General features: G+C 46.5%; 1 protein-coding gene across 1 annotated transcript in view; it reads left to right on the forward strand.

Moving 5' to 3' along the window:
- The window catches only part of CD99L2 (CD99 molecule like 2), an 85,500-nt gene that overhangs the window by 23,362 nt on the left and 40,964 nt on the right, over positions 1-21,174 (forward strand). The gene's annotated exons all lie outside the window — the stretch shown is intronic.

Consider the following 21,174-nt stretch of genomic DNA (forward strand, 5'->3'; position numbering starts at 1 on the left):
GAAGGAAGTTTTCAGTATCTCAGACAGGTGAGATTTTTTATGCTGAAAATCCTGTATTTCAGTCGCTGCTGCTGACTGCCATGTCTGTATTTTCACAGCTACGATTCATTAAACATGGCTCAGCAACTCAAACCCAGGCTGTGCTCTTTAGCTGGTAGACTGGAGGAGAATCCAAAGGTCACGGAGACTGTCTAGGTCACAGCTTCCAGTTGTCAGTTTGCTGACTTTAGCACAGGCTTTTAAGCATTGCTGTTAATAGGCTTGAAACAGAACCACCATTATCCTATCCATGAAGAAAAAGTCTTCATTATGCAAATTTTGATCTTAAAGCTTTATTCATGTGTTTCCTGGCAGGCTTTTCTGTTAATCTCAAGAGCAAGATTGCTTGGAATTACCATACACCCTTGTTAATTGCATAAAAAAATTATAGCAAAGGTTGTTTTTGCCATAATCAAGAGTAATTTTGATGAATACTTCTGAAGTCAAATGTTCCCGTGGCAGTGCGAAGGAGTACAGCCCCCGCCACCCCAAGGCGGGGAGTTGGATTAGTCTCCCTGATGGGGTGGAGGGAGCTGTCCAGGAGCCAACAGTGATGCCCTGACCACACACCTCCCAGCCTCACTGCAGATCTGAGCTGCTGCTGGTGTCTGATCCTTCTGTAACCTTATGCCAGTGGCAAATTGGATGTAGAGGAGCTCTGCTGCATCATGTTTTCTCTCCAGCACGCCCCTTTCCCCTACAAGAAACAAGAGGCGGGAAGCTTCGCAACCTTCTCCAGCTTTCCACCAACATATCTCCCCTGCACAGGGGGAATTTTCTGCTGTCCCTTTCTGCCCAGTCTGAGACAGTCTAAATCTGCTTTGCTTCACGTGAGCAGCACAGAGTAAATTTAGTGGATTGGAATATTTGGCCCTAAATAGTCAGAGGCTCTTAAACCACATAAATCTGGTGCTAAAGTTTTTAAAATTAATCTCTTTCTGGAGAAGAAGCAGATTCCTCTGGAAATGGTCTCCTTTCTCTTATGTGGGTGTAAATCTGGAGTAACTGCCTTGATTAGTCTGGATTTACACCAGTGTAAGTAAGAAACATATTTGGCTCTGGTCTTCTCCAGTTCTACCCCAAATAGTTTGAAGAGGAAGGCGCAAAGAAGGGTGTGTCTGGGGGCCTTCTGGGGATAACTTCTCATAGTAGTATCCTCACAATATGGCAGATGATTTGCGGATTGGGGGGAAATGTTGAAGCCTTTAGGACACATCTAGCAGGCATCACCTCCTCACCACCTCCCTCTTAAGTGACTACCTCAAAATCACCCCAAGGTTTCCAGTACAATTGTGTTAGTCCTCCAGTTAAAGACCCAGCTACACTAGACAATCAGTTTTTTCCAGTTCCCTGGATACAGTGAAACCTGCCTTAAAGCGACTACTCAGCTCTATTTTGTGGCAGTTCTACTCATCCCAGTTTGCCACGTGAATCTGAGACTATTTAGCTCACATTCTACCAAGCACGTACCATTCCATAGACTATGGGCCCCTCCTGTTTCTTATTTACATCAATGGTTAAAACCTGCAGTGATTTTATTGGGAGCAGAATCAGGCCTATATCTAACTCATTGGATACATCCCTCTCCACTAGGTCAATATATTCATAAGGGGCTAAGGGCAAAAATTAATTCCTCCGCCAGCTATTGATTTATATTTGAATGGAAAATGCTGCTGACTCTGAGACTGCAATGCTAGAAAAGGTTACAAGAGCTTGTAGTTTATATCTAAGGGACTGCATTTCCTTGGCAGCTCTTTGAGATTAGGCTGATCCACCAGAATTCAAAAGGAAAAGCAAACCACGTTTATTTCTGGCTTTTAAAATGGAGATGCATTTCAAATCTCCATTTGGAAAACTTCAAGTGAAGTGAAGACCATAAAAATGTTTTGAAAAGTTTGATTCCTTCAACGCTTTCCTGAATGTAGGTGTCCCCCATGCACACTTCCCATGTTACTGTGTTGAAAGATCATCCCTAAATACAATAGCTATATTATTATAGGATTGAGCTCACCTGTGTGTATGTGACTGTCATCAAGCTCTGGTATATGGGAGGAGAATCCATAGGCTAAAAGCCCAGATAGAACCTGTTAAATGTTATCAGGCTTGGACATGCTCCTCTCCTCTGCGTCCCATCCCAGGATCAGCTTGTCAGTGCTGAGCTATGCGGAGAAGCTGGCTGGGATAACTATTTGGAATAAGGTTTTCTGGAATAATTATTCTGCTTTATAGCGCACTAATCATTGCAGAACAAAGTGATTTTTACTCTGGAATAGAGTTTCCCAGCATAGACAAGCCCTCAGCTTCGCCACACCTCTGCACTGCAAGCTGTGGTCTGGCCTACACCCAGGAATGTTTGGGCAGCGTGATGAGGTAAACCCCCCCTGGGGGAGGAGCCCAGGAGTGAGTTAACAAGCTACAGTGCCCCCCCCCCCCTCCCAGTTCCCTTGCAGAAGGTGTCAGTCTTGGAGGGAGAGGTTAAAGGGGAGAGCACAGCTCAGGTTAGGGGTTGACCGGGAAGGAGAGCAGACCACCAGCTCTCTGCGAGAGGTCTCGCTGAGGCCAGGAACTGCTTGAGAGACTGCTGCTGGTTAGCACCTCCCTGAGGCAGGAGAGATATCTACATCCTTGAGAGCCTGCTGCCTGCCATACCCTCCCTGAAGGAGGGTAGGCCTGTCATGAGACAGTTGTTTGCTACCAGTGCCTTGCTTGCTGCTGTGGGGTAGGAGTGGGGCAGGGGGTATCTCCACTGCAAGAGAGAAATAGCCAGATAAATCCTTTCTTGGTTGGGTCTGACAAAACCAAAGTTTTGATAGTGTTTGTCTCAAGCCCAGGGTGACCACTGACAGCCACTGTACCACGGCTGGTAGTGCCTAGGGAAGCGGCCAGTTAGGGTTGCTGTCCAGCACAGAGATGTCCTGCAAGGCATGACACTAGCTATCCCACCAGTAGTTTCTTAGACAGGTAAGAGTGACCTTCTGTACAGCAGAGCCAGCTATAGCCTGTCATGTTACAGCCTTGCTCATGATCAGAGTTCAAACGCAGTGCAGGCGTGCAGTTAGAAACTGCGAGTTAGGTTGTTACTCCATATGCAACGTGGCTGTGTCAGCAGCCCTGCAATCAGATCAGCATAGGCTGTCCTGTGAGCACATGTAGAGGCCCATTGAAGTCAAAGGGGCTCTATGCTGGTGCAGGGATTCATCTACACATATCAGATTACAGGACTGAGACCCATTTGGGAACTCAGCCATGTTACAGACTCTGTAAAACTAGGTGGGCATTGGGAATGTAAAACATGGTCTTAGGCTAAACATATTTCTTAGACGTGGTAGAACAAAGAGCGGAGATCCCGTCAAAGGAATGTCCCTACAAGTTAGAGGCCAAATGAAGAGATCCTCACTAAGTCAGGAAGTACTGAACACATGATTTTGAAAATTTGCAAATGAGTAAGCAAACTCCAAACACCAGTAAAAGTAAGGGGAATGTCACAAAATTACACGTATTTGGCAGTTGTAGTCCAGGGTTTATTAATTATAACTCATATTACGACAGCACATAGAGGTCCATGGATCAGGGCTCCATTGTGCTAGGCCCTGTACACTCTTATCCCAAAAGGATGTCCCCTGCCTCCAAAAGCTTACAATCTACTTCATAAATGTCACGCTGTCTGGAATTCACAACTGTGCGTGCCTCCCTCAGGACAGACTGTCAAAAGCAGGACAGACATCCCAAACTATTCGATAATTAGATTTCACCAACCCAGTAACAAAATATGAACTCCTGGGTCACAGTCTTACCACGAAGTCACAGAGAGTCCCTTTAGACTCTCCAGGCTGTCATGCCACCCATACGAATGTGACAGTGATAAATGGTCACTTAAACGGAAAAAAAAAATCACAAAATATTCAGGTTGCTTCCAGTAACAAGAGATCACTCACTTACCCCAGATCAGTTGGTACCCTCGATCTTATACCAAAGACAGTGCCCATAGTTAGTCCTGTAATAAACTATCTAAAGTTTATTAACTAGCAAAAAGAAAAATAAGAGTTATTTACAGGTGAAAGCAAGCACACACATACACACAAACAAGTTAACATCCATGGTTTCAAAAGGTGACAGAGATGGAGTAATCTGTCAATTCAAATAGTCTTTCAGGGTAGACCCAGGTTGACCCTGTGGATTTCTGTGTTAGTTTAGTGTCTCTGGCCCTGTGAGAGTTCAAACAGCAAAGAGATGAAAAAAACTTCTTGTGACCCCGCTTTATCTTTTACATTTGGCCTTCCAGTCCATGAGAGGAGCTCCCTTGCTGGTAGCATTTCCAAGGTGCGATTGGTGACTGGCCCTGTCCCTTATATTGTGATGGTCTTTAATGGCCTGTTTGAGCTTGATAGGCCTTCTCAATGGGGCGAGGGGACAATTCCTGTGCCTGGGGTCACAAGTTCAGAGCAAACATTTTCAAAGTTTTAAAGGAAAACTTACATATTTCCTTATAGCACTGAGTACAAGGTAGATTAATGCAGACAGCAATTTAAAAGCATTTCAGAGAGTCTAAACCAGGGGTGGGCCCGCCAGATGCTTTAATCCATCCCGCCGCAGGGCTCTCGGAAGCAGCGGCATGTCTCCCCTCCGGCTCCTACGTTTAGGGGCTGCTAGGGGGCTCTGCACACTGCCCCCACCCCAAGCACTGCCCCCACAGCTTCCATTGGCTGGGAACTGCGGCCAAGGGGAGCTACATGGGCAGTGCCTACAGACGGGGCAGAGCGCAGAGGTGCCTGGCGGCGCCTCTGTGTAGGGGCCAGAGGGAGCACATGCTGCTTCTTCCAGGAGCTGCTTGAGGTAAGCGCTGCCCGGAGCCTGCACCCCTGAGCCCGTCCTGTGCCCCTGCCCCAGCCCTGATCCCCCTCCCACTCTCCAAACCCCTCGATTCCAGCCCAGAGCACCCTCATCCCCAGGCCCACCCCAAAGCCCACATCCCCACCTGGAGCCCTCACCGCAACCCCCTGCCCCAGCCCAGAGTCCCCTCCCTCACCCTGAACTCCTCATTTCTGGTCCCACTCCAGAGCCCACACCTGCAGCCAGAGCCCTCACCCCCTTCTGCACCCCAACCCCAATTTTGTGAGCATTCATGGCTCCCCCCCCATAGAATTTCCATACCCAGATGTGGCCCTTGGGCCAAAAAGTTTGCCCACCCCGGTCTAAACACTGAATACATTCTTATAAGACTAACACCTATTTTGAATAAAAATAACATACAGGTGAGCTGGTTTGGTTTCCAGCTATGAGTTTGTCAATTCTTAGCTAATGCCTATGGCCTTGGCCAGAGCTGATGCTTGTTTACCAGTAATATCTTAGTAAATGTTTTGAACCCCACTCTGTGAAAAGAGTGATGTTTTGGTAATGGGTGGTCCTTGCAGAATGCTGCAGTTTTACCTCTGCTGAGAAAGTGGGAGAACCTAGAGTGTGTCAGAGAGATACAGGTGGAGTTTAGTACAGTTCTGCTATAAACAGTGGCTTGGCAGTCTCCCAAATGGTTGGTAATACAATACAGGAGTCTTTCATGTTAAGATCACCTGTTCAGTTCTGTGCCAGGTCTGGAAGTTATCATCTTCTCGGATGACTGTTGTATTGCCAGGTCTTTTCACCTTGGTCTTCAGTCTCTACTGGACAAGGGACCAAATTGTGTAAGTCCCCATTGCCCGTTTGCTCCCTGGTGTGCAGCGTCCGCAGAGAAGCTAACAGTGCAGAAAGATGTAGGCCATCCTGGAAACAGATAGGGGTAGCTGGACCTCTGTATCTGTGCCTACACATAGCACAGATGTCTGCACTGATGCATTTATTCGCAGGAGCAGCACCATATAGAGAACACTGAACAACTTTCATCCCATCCCTGAGAGGACTGACCTGTGGGCAAGGCAAGGAAGCTTGCACTTTTTCTGCATTTTCTGTACCTATTCTGCAGGCACCTCTCAGTCTCTGGGGCCATCAATTTAGTACCTTCATAAGCATTAAATTCCAAAGTCCTTGAAAAGAAGCTGAACATATTATATATATCTATATATTGTGAGAGACCCAGTGGCGTACAGGAGTCTGGTCGAAGGCAAATATACTGGCCACTGGATGAATAGTTTTCTGTTCCCTGAGTGACCAGAGCAGGGGCTGCGCGAGAGCAGTCAGGAACCTGCTAGAACCAATTAAGACAGGCAAGCTAATTAAGACACCTGGTGCCAATTAAGAACATACTAGAATCAATTATGGCAGGCAGGCTAATCAGGACACCTGGTTTAAAAAGGACCTCCCATCAGTTAGTGGAGTGTGTGTAAGGAGCAGGGAGTGAGAAGGTGTGCTGCTCTGGGACTGAGTACAAGTGTGATCAGGAGGAAGATCCTGTGGTGAGGATAAAGAAGGTGCTGGGGGGAGGCCATGGGGAAGTAGCCCAGGGAGTTGTAGCTGTAGCTGTCACCTAGATGATACAGGAGATGTAGACAGCTGCTATCCACATGACCCTAGGCTGGAACCTGGTGTAGAGGGCGGGCCTGGGTTCCCCCCAACTCCTGATTGGACACAAAAGGAGTTGGCCTGATCTGTGAGCAACACCAGAAGGGAAGGTCTAATTTGGAAAGGGATCTGGCCTGTCCCTGACCCACTAGGTGGGAAAACAGAGACTGTGGAAATTGTTCTCCATTTTCCCCCATGCTGGCCAGTGATGAGGTTAGCTGAGTGAACGGCAGGTTTGAGTCTCTAGCAGAAGCGGCCAAACTGAGAGCTGCCATGAACCTCTGAGGTGACCAAATCCGCCAAAAAGCGCAGGACCCGCCAAGGCAGATGAGGAACTTTGTCACTGAAATGGGAGGGCCTGGGCTATAGCAGAATACGGTTCATGCCTAGTAGCATAGGTCCCATAACAATATGCTAGGTGTGAATTACAATGCTATAATTCAACCCTTGTCAAATAGTAGTGCTTAATTAGAATATATATAATTGTGGGGAAAAAAGGCTGACTAGGACAATTGGTTGTTTGAGGCCTCCTGCTACTGAAAATAATGAGAACAGAATGCATTAGCTACGAAATAGCTTCCACCTTTAAAGAGCATTGAGGTCTGATTAAAAATATTGTAGAAAAGCAAGGGAGATCAGAGACCACACTGAAAGCCAAAAGAAGTTGTTCTCAACCTTTCTAGACTACTACTGTACCCCTTTCAGGAGCCTGATTTGTCTTGTGTACCCCAAGTTTCACCTCACTTAAAAATACTTGCTTACAAAATCACATATAAAAATACCAGTGTCACAGCACACTATTACTGAAAAATTGCTGACTGTCTCATTTTTACCATATAATTATTTAAAAAATTGATTACAATTTGAATATTGTACTTACATTTCAGCATATAGCATAAGAGCAGTATAAACAAGGCGTTGTCTGTATGAAATTTTAGTTTGTACTGATTTTGCTAGTGCTTTTCATATAGCGTGTTCTAAAACTAGACAAATGTCTAAATGAGTTGGTGTACCTTCTGGAAGACCTCTGTGTACCCCCAGGGGTATGTATACCCCGGTAGAGAAACACTGTGACAAATCAGACTTCACTCATGTCTTTTGGTTGTATTTTTTTAAAACTAACTAAGTTGCAACAGCAGGGTTGGCTTCGATTTGCTACCTTAACTCTAAATGTCCTTTACAGTGTTATGGTAGTTGTGTTGGACCAACTTCTGTTGGTGAAAGAGACAAGCTTCCGAGCTACACAGTGCTCTGTTGTTCAAAAGTGTGTCTCTTTCAGCAACAGAAGTTGGTCCAGTAAAAGATACTACCTCACCCACTTTTTCTCTCTAAATGTCCTGGAATTCTTAGAGTTAATACTGCAGTTCAGCATCCTTTGATTTTGTAATTGTTATAGCAGTGTAGAAAATGTCTTTCATTTTGCCTATTTGTCGGAGTGGAAGAAGTCATTGCAAACTACTGGAGAAATGCCTGTTCAGGCTCTTCTTAAAATGCTTTTTATTCAGCCGATCGGGTTACTCTGGAACAAGGGAGTGACTAAAATGCAGACTCTCCAGGCCAGGCAGGCTCAATGGTTCATTCCTGCGGGGGAGAATTTTTTGATCCAGAATAGAATTTTAATTTAAAGACTGACCACAACGGCTTTAAAGCAGCTGTTCTGCTCTGTTGTGTTACTCCATACATGCGTGTGAAAGGGCAGATAATAGCCTCTGTGGTCTGGTAGTCTGTGCTGTCAGCCTGCTTAGAGAGCACTGAGGTTATGGGTTGCTGGATAGACAAACAGGAGGTGCTGAGCCACTGCTGGTGTATAAATCCAGCTCTCTGAGTGCTAAGTAGTTTATTAGTCATAGTAGTAGTGTCCTGGTAGTGCCTAGGAGACCCAGTCATGAACCTCATTGTACTAAATGCTGTACATTTATTAGGTGTTTTACAGTACAGCCCCAGCACCCTAGTCATGGCTCAGGAGTCCATTGTGCTAGGTGCTATACAAACAGTGGGCAGAAAGATGGTCCCTGCCCCACAGTGCTTGCAATCTAAGGCTTTGCTTTTTAAATTTAACTGCAGTTGTAAAGGCTGGTGCCCATTTATGGTAAAACCTTGATATGGCATAAGAAATACGGCACGGTTGGACCTACCCAACCTTGGTGTTGGAAAAAGGAGATTATGATGAAAGGACATGGCTCAAAAACAGCTTCCGAATAGCAGAATAAACATTTCCATACAATGGACACCAACACTTTCGGGGTTCTGTTTGAAGGATCTCCTTGATGGAATTAATTAGTAACCAAGCCACACTCCAGAACTGGGATGGTGCGGGAAGGGAAGGAGAAGGACAAAAATCAGTGGAGACCAGGTTTGTGTAAAATTTATAAAAATTGTCCCCAAATCCTAATGGACTGTACCCCTTTCAACCAGCCTTTGAACATCAATAAAGGATATAGCTGTGGCTGTCTCCAAGCCTTGCTCTGCCACTCTGCAAAGCAGTGCCTATTTGTCTTGTTCCATTTCAGTACTGCAGGCCACAAAGTGTCTGCAAAAACTAACAAGGCCACTTTCGCTTCCCTTGACTTCAGTTGGAGTATTCCCATTGACTTAGATGGGGACAGGAAGAGGCACAACGGAAAACCTTCTTTTACTGGCACGCGGCAAATGATAAAACTGCGCCTGAAGGGGAAAGGCATCGGGCACGACTTCAATCTGCTGTAAGCAGGAACAAATTGGCAGTGAACATCACTCAAGCACAGCTTCTAAGGCCTGGATTTTTTTTGGCAGGACAGCAACCTAAATATCTAGCATCAGGAATCCTGCACAGAGCTCTATTAATGGCAATGAGGGAGGGAGCTGGAAGAGAAACTAGATTTTAGACCAACAAAATTCGGGCAACGGGGGTATGGTTAAAGGAAAAACAGCTTAAATATATTTAGTGTGTGCTCAAGGCCTTGTCTACACTAAAGGGAAAAGTCGATCTAAGCTACGCAATTTGAGTTACGTGAATAGTATAACTCAAATCGACATAGCTTAGGTCTACCTACCACGGGGTCCACTCTATGCAATGTCTCCCGTCAACTCCCCTTACTCTTCTCGATCAGGTGGAGTTCAGGACCTGACAGGAGAGTGATAGGCGGTCAATTTATCAGGTCTTCACTAAATTGACCGCCGATGCATCGATTGCTGCAGCGTTGATCATCTGGTAAGTGTAGACAGGCCCCAACAGAAGCATTTCTAAGACTTAGGAATAAAACTACATACCATAAGGTTCCTTGAAGAGTAGAAACAAACTCTAATATAATAATACTTTGTGCTTATGTAGCACCTTTCATCTGAACTTATACTTTACAGATTTGTGGAAGTACTACTGCAGTTGCATTATGTGGATGGAGATGCTGAGGCAGCCAGCAGGGAGTCTGTTAGAGTCAGACATAGAACAGATTCTCCTGAGTACAAATTCCCTGCACTAAATACCAGGCAAAGGTAAAAAATATGCATGTGTGTGTGTTAGCTGGATTTTGAGCATTTGGCTGGGAACTGCCAAGTTAATTACTGTTTAATAACAGAATGAGAGTAGTGTTTTTATCTATTAGGGTGAGCACACAGGTGTGTGTAGTGTATTGACAAGGTGATTGCGTATTGATCCATAAGGTTGTAATATGTCTCTGTTATCTTCCTTGGGTGAAACAAAGATGTTGTCAGCTTTAATTAACTGGCAATGTATTATTAATCTAGCCAACACCCAGGGAATTCCTCTGCTTAAGTTGCCCTGGAAAGTGATCTTTGATGACTTGCATTGGGTAACCACTGTGAAATGGATTGTGCCAAATACAGTAATTCATAGGTAAGATTTCAGTGAATAAAGACATTCCATATATCGGCTCTTCCCAAATCCTCATGGAAACTTGGGGAAAAAATAGCCTGATTTTTAACCAAAAAAGTGTCCTGATTTCATTCTTTGTCACTTCAGTGCAGGATCTGATGCAGGGTTCATGTACCACTTATACCCATAACGCAGCCATCTCCCTTGGGTGAATTTCACCCAACATGGAGATATCGTCTTTTCACTAGGCTCTGGAGCTGTGAAATTTTGACAAGGCTGCCCAGCTCCTGGTGGGCAGTGAGGAGCTGCTGGCAGCTTCCTCCACTCCTGGTGGGGAATGGGGAGGCGAGAGGGGGAGGAAGCAGCCTGCCAGGAATTTGTGGGGCAGCTGGGCTCCCGTTAGGGAGCTGCCAGTTGAGCTGAGGGTGCCCCTCCAAGGTCGGTGAAAGCGCTCCTGGTGGACGCACCACCTACCTAAGAAAGGTAGTGTGGACATCAGCCACTGCAGTAATTAATGCGGTGGCTGTAAGTAGACCTAACGTAGGTTGACCTATCTTTGTAGTGTAGACATAGCCGAACACAGCCCAGTGTTACCAGGTACTACAGATCTTCCAATTAATGGGGAACTTAGCCCTCCAGATTTTGGAGATTGCAGCACTAGCTCACAGCTCCCCTGCTGTTTAATCCCATCATAGGTGGGAGTTTGTGTAAATGGCATGTTTAAAGTGCTGGAGCACCTTCCTGAATTGAAACTTATTTGTAATGGGGGGTGGGGAGCATTTTTGGAAAGGCTGTTTCTTCCCTATCCGGGTCACCTTCTCTATTCGCTGTATTTTTTTGCATCTGGGTGTTCAGTGTTTGGGTTTTCTGAAGGCGGGATTGTTCATTGGCTTGTTACTACTGCATGGGACTCAGTGGTGGGTATAATACCAGGTTATGTTACTACTAGAATATTAATGCTTTAGGGCAGCAGCCAAGAAGCGTGCAGCAGCAGATCTTTAGTTAAACTTGAGTAGGTGTATGAACATTGTTCAGCTGATGGTTCTTGCCAGTCAGAGTTTATATCCACATTCCCATCTCAAGTCAGTTATGCTCTGTTCTTTGATCTCCTGGGGAGGCTGACCCTACCCTGCTGAGGCAGCATGTTAACTTTCACAGTTTAAATGCTTGCCCTGGACTTCACTGACTATCGCTCCTTTCATTCCACAGTCTGCAATGATGGATAACCTGGCTGTGGGAATGGAGTGTGTGGCACGTGTCCAAACAATCACAATATCCAGAACATTTGGTCACTTAACTGGAAACCAATACTTGAGCAGTGAGGATGCTAATAAAACTCTCATGGCAAGAACACATGGAGCTGCAACAGACGCTTAACTTCCTTAGGCCTCTTTGAAAGTCCCAGCCGGAATGAACAGGATGACAAGGAAAATATAAAGGTTTTGTTTTTAAAAAGACATTGTCCAGGTGCTTTGTGCAGGGTCAGGGGGGCTCTTACTCAGACATGGCTTGGATTTAACTAACCATTTTCAGCTGTGGAACAGCTTCTTAAAGAAATCCCTTCCCCCCCAAACCCTCCCCTGACATTTCAGAGACTAGGGCATTCTTCATAGTTATTACATGTTAGGTGCAGTTTCCCTCTGCCCCTGCCACTCTGAGCTTTGCAAATGGTAGGGTTGGAGAGTGCCCAGTACAGCCCGATGCTGAGGTCTTGTCTACACTGGCAAGCTTTCTGCGGTGTAACTCTTGAGGTGTACAGACTACAAAGCCACTTAGTGTGCAGTTGCAGCGCTGTAAATAAACCACCTGACGAGAGGCATACAGCTTTCTGCACTGGGGCTACAGTGCTGCGATGCCAGTGTAGACATCCTAGTCACAGGGCCGGTGCAACCACTAGGCAAACTAGGCGGAGGAGTGGAGGTGAGCTGGGGCAGGGGGGCATGGGGAGGGCCGCCTGCAGCAAGTAACGGGGAGGGGGTGGCGCACAGGGGAACCGCTCCCTGCCCCAGCTCACCTCTACTCCATCTCTTCCCCTGAGCACCACCCTGCTCTGCTTCTCTCCCTCCCAGGCTTGTGCACCAAACAGCTGATTGGCGCCGCAAGCCTGGGAGGCAGGAGAAACAGCGGTGGTGTACTCCAGGAGGAGGCGGAGCAGAGGTGAGCTGGGGCGGGGAGCTGCCGTGGGGGGGGGGGGTGTGTGCCTCGGGGGGATGAGGGGCGGGCACAAGGTGGAAGTTTCGCCTGCGGTGCGAAACAACATTGCACTGGCCCTGCATGGTCAATCAGAGCACTGCAATTGGCTTCCGGGAGGTGTCCCACAATGGCTGTTCTTCTCTCTCTGGTCATCGGTTGAACTCCGTGAGCCCTTAAATTCCTTGGGAATTTTTAAAGTCCCCTTCCTATTTGCTTGGTGACACGTGCAGTGGTCTCAGCACATCTTTCCAGGTGACCAGGCCTGCTTCATGCACCACGCGATCGATTCCCCCGCTTGGAGCAATGCTGAGCTGCTGGACCTCAGCAACATTTGGGGAGAGGAGGCTGTGCAGTCCCAGCTGCGCTCCAGCCATAGGAATTATGATACCTCCGGACAGATTTCACCATGCATGACAGAAAGGGGCCATGACTGGGACACACTGCGGTGCAGGGTCAAAGTGAAGAAGCTGTGGAACGCCTACCACAAGGCGCAGGAGGAAAACTGCTGCTCCGGGGCTGCGCCCACGAGCTGCTGGTTCTACAAAGAGCTGGACGCGATCCGCGGTGGTGACCCCGCCCCCACGGCGATGGCCCCTGTGGATACTTCGTTGGCTTGCGTGCCAGTCAAGAGTGGGCTCAGTCATGAGGAGGAAATCTTGGACGAGGATAGGGAGGGGGACCCAGAGGCAGAGGACAACTTGGAGGTCAGAGATGCGTGCAGCCAGGAGCTCTTTTCTACCCCAGAGGAGGCTAGCCAGTCACAGCTTGGCGAAGCACAAAGAGGAGAGGAGGCCCTGGTAAGTGGATTTGATTTTGGGAATCACTGAAGCGAGTTGTTGGGGGCAGGAGGGTTGCAGAAAGCAGGCTTGTGTTTGTGTGATGCATGTAACACCACATGCCTAGTCTGAGCGGCGGAATGGGGTGTTCATTGACTCCCTCACTTCATGGGAATCTGCCTCAGATCTCCACGAAACTCTCATGGAGATACTGGGCAATCTGCTGCCTCAGGTTCTTTGTTTCTTGCCCCATTAAGGGTTTCTCGCCCCATTTCCCGTGCCACTCTGCTGTCACTAGGGGGGCCGGGGACCGTTGCTGCACACAGGCAAGGACCAGAGTGGAAGCTGCAGTCTTGAAGAAGACCCTCCCTTGATTACCTGCTCACCCTCAGCAGCGAGATATCTTCCATAATGAACACAGCCTGTGGAAAATGTGGAGACAGTAATGATTATAAGGCCATGCCTACAGTGCTGGCTCTCCCCAAGAGCCACCCAGTGGACAGTACAGTCCTGGAACACTGATTTCCCCTGCCCCTAGTTACTCACCATTTTGGGGGTCTTGTGGATCAATGCTTGCCTGGGGTCAGCCAGTTAGTGACAGGCGTATGGCTGTGTTTTAAATCACTAATTCAGTGGTCTGTGTGTTGCTTCTGTAAAATGTTGCATTTTGGCTTCACAGATATGACCTTGGGAGTCCAGTCTCCCTCTTTGTTATCGCCAGCTGAACGGCTGCGCAGAATTAGGAAGCGGACATGAAAAGCTGAAGAGGGCTTTGTGTGATGTCATGATGCACTCTGCGGCCAAAAAACAAGAATTGAAGGAGTGGTGGGACAGCGAGAAGAGGAACTGAAAGGAGAATGCAGCACGCCAGAACGAAGACATGGAGCGACTCTTGAACATTATGGAGCACCAAACGGACATGCTCCAGGCGCTACTAGTACTGCAAACCGAGTAGCTCTGTTCCTGCCCTTCCCTGCAGCTGCTGTTGCAAAACTCTTTTCCATGCACCCCCCCAGACACCGCCAGCACACTCTGATCAACCTCCTGGCTCCCCTCTCTACCCGCAGCATTCCACTCCTCTCCTGTCACAGTCCAGCATTGCAGACTCCCAATACACACTGCACTCAACACCCATCCCTCTGCAGTTTAGCCCCGCTGAAGTACAGTACCCTCTGCACTATATTCCAAAAAACAGTGGCATATGATACCTGGACATACAGAAATCTTTAACCATCCTGGGACCCTCCCCTCCCCCACACTTCTGATGAGTTTTTGTGTCTCTCTCTCCTCTGGTTGTTGTTTTTTAATGAAAGAATTGTTTTGGTTTGAAAGCAATATTATTCCATTAATTGAAAGCCACCAGAGCCCTGCAAAGCAACATGCAGTTTTCTTAAAACTTTACAGTGTATAGTCTGCACCAATCACAATCACCTCCTAGCATTAACGTTACAAGCATGGCATTCCCAAGAATAGCAACAAATATTAGTGGCTTTCAGCTTCAAATTGCTGCCTCAAGGCATCCCTGATCCTTATGGCCCCACGCTGCGCCCCTCCAATAGCCTTGGTTTCTGGCTGTTCAAATTCGGCCTCCGGGTATCAGAGTAACAGCCGTGTTAGTCTGTCTTTGCAAAAAGAAAAGGAGGACTTGTGGCACCTTAGAGACTAACCAATTTATATGAGCATGAGCTTTCGTGAGCTACAGCTCACTTCATCGGATGCATACCGTGGAAACTGCAGTAGACATTATATACACACAGGACCATGAAACAATACCCCCTCCCGCCCCACTGTCCTGCTGGTAATAGCTTATCTAAAGTGATCATCAGGTTGGGCCATTTCCAGCACAAATCCAGGTTTTCTCAAATTCAGGTTTTGTGCTGGAAATGGCCCAACCTGATGATCACTTTAGATAAGCTATTACCAGCAGGACAGTGGGGCGGGAGGGGGTATTGTTTCATGGTCTCTGTGTGTATATAATGTCTACTGCAGTTTCCACGGTATGCATCCGATGAAGTGAGCTGTAGCTCACGAAAGCTCATGCTCAAATAAATTGGTTAGTCTCTAAGGTGCCACTAGCCTCCAGCTACTAAGCCTCAGTGAAGCTTTCACCCTTCCCTTCACAAATATGGTGCGTACAGCATGCTGCTATAAGCATAGGAATATTGTCATTGGCCAGGTTCAGCCTCCCATATAGGCAGAACCAGCCGGCCTTTAAAAGGCCAAAAGCACACTCATACAGTCATTCTACACTTGCTCAGCCTTTTGTTGAACTGCTCCTTGCTGCTGTCAAGGCTCCCTATGTATGGCTTCATAAGCCAAGGCATTAAGGAGAAGGCAGGGTCTCCCAGGATCAAAATTGGCATTTCAACATCCCCTAGGGTGATCTTCTGGTCTGGGAAGAAAGTCCCTGCTTTCAGCTTCCTGAACTGGCCAGTGTTCCAAAAGATGCATGCGTCATGCACCTTTCTGGACCAGCCTGCATTAATGTCTGTGAAATGCCCACGGTGATCCACAAGTGCCTGGAGAACCATAGAGAAGTATCGCAGCCGATTAATATACGCAGTGGCTAGGTTGTCTGGTGCCAGAATTGGAATATGCGTGCCATCTATTGCCCCTCCGCAGTTAGGGAAACAATGTCATGCATGTTGCCCAGAGTCTCTGTCTTTCAGAGCAGGATGCAATTAATGGCCCTGCACACTTCTGTTAACACAAGTCCAATGGTAGACATTTCCACTCCCAACTGATTAGTGACTGAGCGGTAGCAGTCTGGAGTAGCCAGCTCCCACAGTGCAATCACCACGTGCTTCTCCAATGACAGGGCTGCTCTCATTCTCGTGTCCTTGCGCCGCAGGGCTGGGGTGAGCGCATCACACAGTTCCATGAATGTGGCTTTCCTCATCCGAAAGTTCTGCAGCCACTGCTTGTCATCCCAGACGTGCAGGATGATGTGATCCCACCACTCAGTGCTTGTTTCCCGAGCCCAAAGCGGTGTTCCACTGTGGTCAGCACCTCCGTGAATGCCATAAGCAATCTCGTGTCGTAGCTAGTATGCGTGACGAGATCAGTGTCAAACTCCTCTTGCCTTTGTAGGTTAAGGAATAACTCCACTGCCACACGTGACGCGTTAGCGAGAGGGAGCAGCATATTGGTCAACAGTGCAGGATCCATTCATGTAGACTGAAGAGGCAGAGTGCGCAGTACACAAACTGTTGAAAGACGGCGCCAAATGCAGACTGAAGCACAGGGATTACTGGGATACATAGTAATGCATAACGGGGCATTGGAACAGGACCCAGGATGCCCCGCGACCCCCACCCGCTTCCTCTTAGCGGCAGAAGAAGAGATACTCTGTGGGATAGCTGCCCAGAAGTGCACTGATCTGAATACCACTGCAAGTGCCACAAGTGTGAACACACTGTTGCGCAGGCAGCTGACAGTGTGAACGCACAACCGCAGTTTCCCTTCAGCACTCTCTGAGTGGCAATGTAACTGCTGGCAATGTAACTCTGCCAGTGTAGACACACCCTGAGACAGTCCCCAGTGCTACCGGCACCCAGGAATACGGATCGGTGTCTATCACAATCACTTTGCTACAATACTGTAGTAAAATAAGGGGTGGTAAAGGAAGAGGCAGAGATTAAACTGACCTTGAATAGACTAAAATTTGGACATTTGAAAAGCCAACATTTGTTGGCTGAGCTGAGACTGTAAGCCCTCCTGGCCATTGACCTATTTGTGTTTGTAAAAAGCCATCAAAAATAATTAACCAAGGATTCACTAGCTGAACTGCATCAAAGATAGGAGGGCCACAAGATTTGTGGGGACTGGTCACCTTTTTCTGCTAGGGAATTTCCCCTAATCACAGACAAAGTCAGTATTGCTAACCCCAAATGTTCAAAAAATCATGAGTCAGGCTCACCAAAAATCTCGATTGGCTTTAAAATCATGAGATTAATAGATTTGGTGTTTTTTGCCTTCTGCTTTTTGAGCTTTTAGGGTGCACTTGAGTCACATTTTAAAGCTTTCTTCACAACCAAGAGGGTGAGACACTTACTTTTTCTTTAAGAACAAAGACTGAAATCATCACATACCCACTTGACTCCAGGAGCTGGGGCTTTAAAAGAAAACAATAATTATCATGAGACTCATGCCAAAATCATGAGAGTTGGCAACACTGCAAAGGAAAAGCTGTGAAATAGACTCAGTGGAAATATGCACATTTCTCAAATAGTTTTCAGTGCCTGAGGGTGCATCATGCCTCCTTAGCTTTAGCTGTTTTTCTTCCAGTAGGAGTTTGGTTATTCTCGGCATTCCTGGGGTAGCTGAGCATATTGCATGGAAGTAAGGCCCCTTTATGTTCTTTAAAAGAAAAGGAAGCTGTAACTGGACACATATGGTATTGTGTTTCCACATATTTCTAACAGTTTGATAGAGGAGCTGCAATTTGCCTCTGATGGCACATTTCACCAACTGCATTATCATATGTAAAAAACAAAAGATCCTGCCGGGACCTGTTAATTACACAGCCTTGGTGTACAGCGAATCAGTGCCCTTAACATTTATTTAATCACTGAGAATGGGGGGGGGGGAAAGGAGGGGCAGGGAGAGGCTTTTGGAATACAAATATGGATGTTAGTATTGCTACCATATTTCAGCCTTCAATTAGCTTTGCACCTACTACAAAGTGCCGCTGTGTTAAAAGGGAATTCAAGTAGAGTCTAAGGGCTAGTTTACACTGGCAACATTAAAGTGCTGCCACTCTCCCAGCGCTCTTAAAAAAACCCACCTCCACAAGGGGCGCGGCTCCCAGCACTGGTGCACTATCTACACTGGCACTTCACAGCGCTGAAACTTGCTTGCGTTCAGGAGCGTGTTTTTTCACAGCCCTGAGCGAGAAAGTTGCAGCGCTGTAAAGTGCCAATGTCGATAAGCCCTAAGATGATGCAGTCCCATTGAGTGAGGTTTGCAGCATTTCATTTTTGTCCCTTGTCACTCTGGAGATTTTTATGGAACTTTTTCTTTCCTCTTTGTTGTATGTTTCCTTTAAAACACAGACATCAAGATTATGTAGCAACATTGGGAAGAAGTGAACCCCTGTAGACAGAATGGAGGCTAGAGAGAGACATACAATATGGGGAAGGCAAATCCATACAATACTCAAAGATATAGAAGGTCAAGGCGGTGATGTTCTCTGCATTAAGCTACAACGCAAGCTTTCTGGAGCAGGCAGTGTTGTTTGTACAGTACCTACCACATTGGAGCCTTGATCACACACACACACGTCATGCTATTATAATATTACTAAAAATAAGATGGGTGAGGTAATATCGTTTATTGGACCAACTTCTGTTGGTGAAATAGACAAGCTTTCAAGCTATACAGAGCTCTTACCGAGGTCTGGGAAAGGTATGCAGGGTCACAGCTAAACACAAGGTGGAATAGATTGTTTAGCATAAGTAGTTAAAACACATTCTAAGGAACCATTCAAGGTGAAGTGGCCCGTTAACATCCCTGCAGTCATGGAACAAAAACGGGTGGCGTGGCGGCAGCCGAGTTAGTGGGTTACAGATTGTTGTAATACACCATAAATCCAGTATCTTTAAGACCATGATTTTTAGTGTCTTGCAAAGTTGTTTATTGAAGCTTCCAGGCTCGTGCTTTGAAGGTGTTGTGGGGGTTTCCTTTGAGGATGAGGATTGAGAGGTCAGATACGGAGTGATAGTTTTATGAAAAGTACTCATGGATGATAACTGCTAGACAGTAAAAATCACAGTGTTAGCGCTTGTCGACACTTGAAACACTGCTGCAGCTGCGTCGCTGTAGCACTTCAGCGTAGAAACTACCTACGCTGATGGGACGGGTTCTCCCATTAGCGTAGATAATCCACCTCCCCCGAGAGGAATTCTTCCGTTGACCTAACACTGTCTACACCAGGGATTAGGTCGTCTTAACTACATTGCTAAGGGGTTTTGATTTTTCACGCCTCTGAGCAATGTAGCTGGGTTGATTTACCTTTTGAGTGTAGAAACCCATGGCTGGCCCGCGTCAGCTGACTCAGGCTCCTGGGACAAGGAACCATTTAATAGAGATGTAGACGGTAGGGGTTTCGGCTACAGCTCAAGCTCTGAGTCCTTCCCATCAAACAGCATCCTAGAGTCTGGGCTCCAACCCAAGCATCTACACTGCAATTAAAACAGCCCCTTAGCCTGAGCCTGAATCAGCTGGCACAGGCCAGCTGTGGGTTTTTAATTGCAGTGTAGACATACTCTGTGAGTACCTTTCCCAGACCTGAGGAAGAGCTTGATTTGGCTCGAAAGCTTCTCTCTCTCACCAACAAAAATTGGTCCAATAAAAGATATTACCTCACCCACCTTCTCTCTCTCTAATGTCCTGGGAACAATGTGGTTACAATACTGCCACCTATAATAATACTGTCAGTTGTAACACATTCTGTGTCCCAGTATGGCGGATTAGTTCTGAAGACTAGTTATTCTTCCTTAACATTCTGGAATTAAAGGTCACATGCTCAAAGGTCTTCAGTTTGCATCATCTTTATACACCACTTTATACACTTAGACTTCAGTGGAATATTCACCTGCTTGAAGTTAGGCATTTGTCTGTATACCTTGATGAATTAGGCCCTCAGTCTCCAGCTGCTCAGTTCCCTGATGTGTTCAGCAATGGATGCTTTCTACTGCTGAAGTACCATTTACTTGGAGTGTGAGAGCATTTCCTGTCTCACACTGCAGAGACTTTACTGGTAGAAGGGCACGGGAGGCACAGGATATTTTTTTGCGGGGGGGGGGGTGAGGAGGGGGGAAGAGGAGAAATGTGCTGTATCCAGTGGAAGGTGTGGTACAAGCAGGAGCACTGTAGGCTGGGGGCAAGGATGTGGATTGGAGTTTGAGGTTGTATTCCATTCCCCCAGACTAGAGGGCCCTGGTATCAGTTTTCTAAACAAAAGGATTTGTTGATAAGATTCCACTTCATGTGTGGCGTTGTATCTAATACCTTATTGCACCCTGCCTGTCTCGCACGGCTTGCTTTCCACCATAGACATCTCCATTCTCATACAACAAAGGAGGATATAGTCTGTTCTAATTTATCTATGGACCGATCTAAGAAAAAATAAATCGCCCAAGCAGCAGCATAGTACTCTTGAGTGCTTCCCTAGAAGGTACAGAAATACAAAGTAACTTAAAAACCATAGACCCTACATTTAAATCGTTCCCTTGTTTGCCACGTTTACATTTAAATAGATGGTAGATGAAACAAGATGTGATGTGTGAATAACTGAAATCAGAGCTGAATGGGTTATAATACTTTGTGACCACAGTGTGCAAAAGTTTTTCACTGAAATGCTGATACCTGCTTTCTGATGGACTAGTGCCTTTTCATTGTTATTGTCCTTGTCAGTAAAGCTTTAAATTTATTCATGAAGCAAGCTGGAGCTCAGGTGGCAACAGCTAAATCCATTTAGCAGTAGGAATAAGAGGAAAGCCATTTTAATGTTCTCTTGCAGTGCTGCAGTACTTAGCAAACCCAAAGGATATTAATTACTCAGCATGCTCTGAGATGTAAAAGCATGAATTTATCAAGACAAATGCATTCAGAACTAGGCTAAGTCAACAGTAATTAATGTGATGCAAAAAGACAGAGAAAAGAAGGATTAGTGGACCTACCACATTAGAATAGCATATAGTTTAGGGGCATCATTGGGATGTTAAATGATAGGAGATAGCTAAGATGTCGTGAGGCATCCTTAATAAATATACCTTCTGTTTGTCAGGTATACTCTTTGAATATGGGTATGTCCAGAATTTATATTGCCTGGACAGAGTGAATGTTAAGTTGTATGTTTAG

The sequence above is a fragment of the Eretmochelys imbricata genome, chromosome 9 (assembly GCF_965152235.1).
Source record: "Eretmochelys imbricata isolate rEreImb1 chromosome 9, rEreImb1.hap1, whole genome shotgun sequence".
Classification (NCBI taxonomy): domain Eukaryota; kingdom Metazoa; phylum Chordata; order Testudines; family Cheloniidae; genus Eretmochelys; species Eretmochelys imbricata.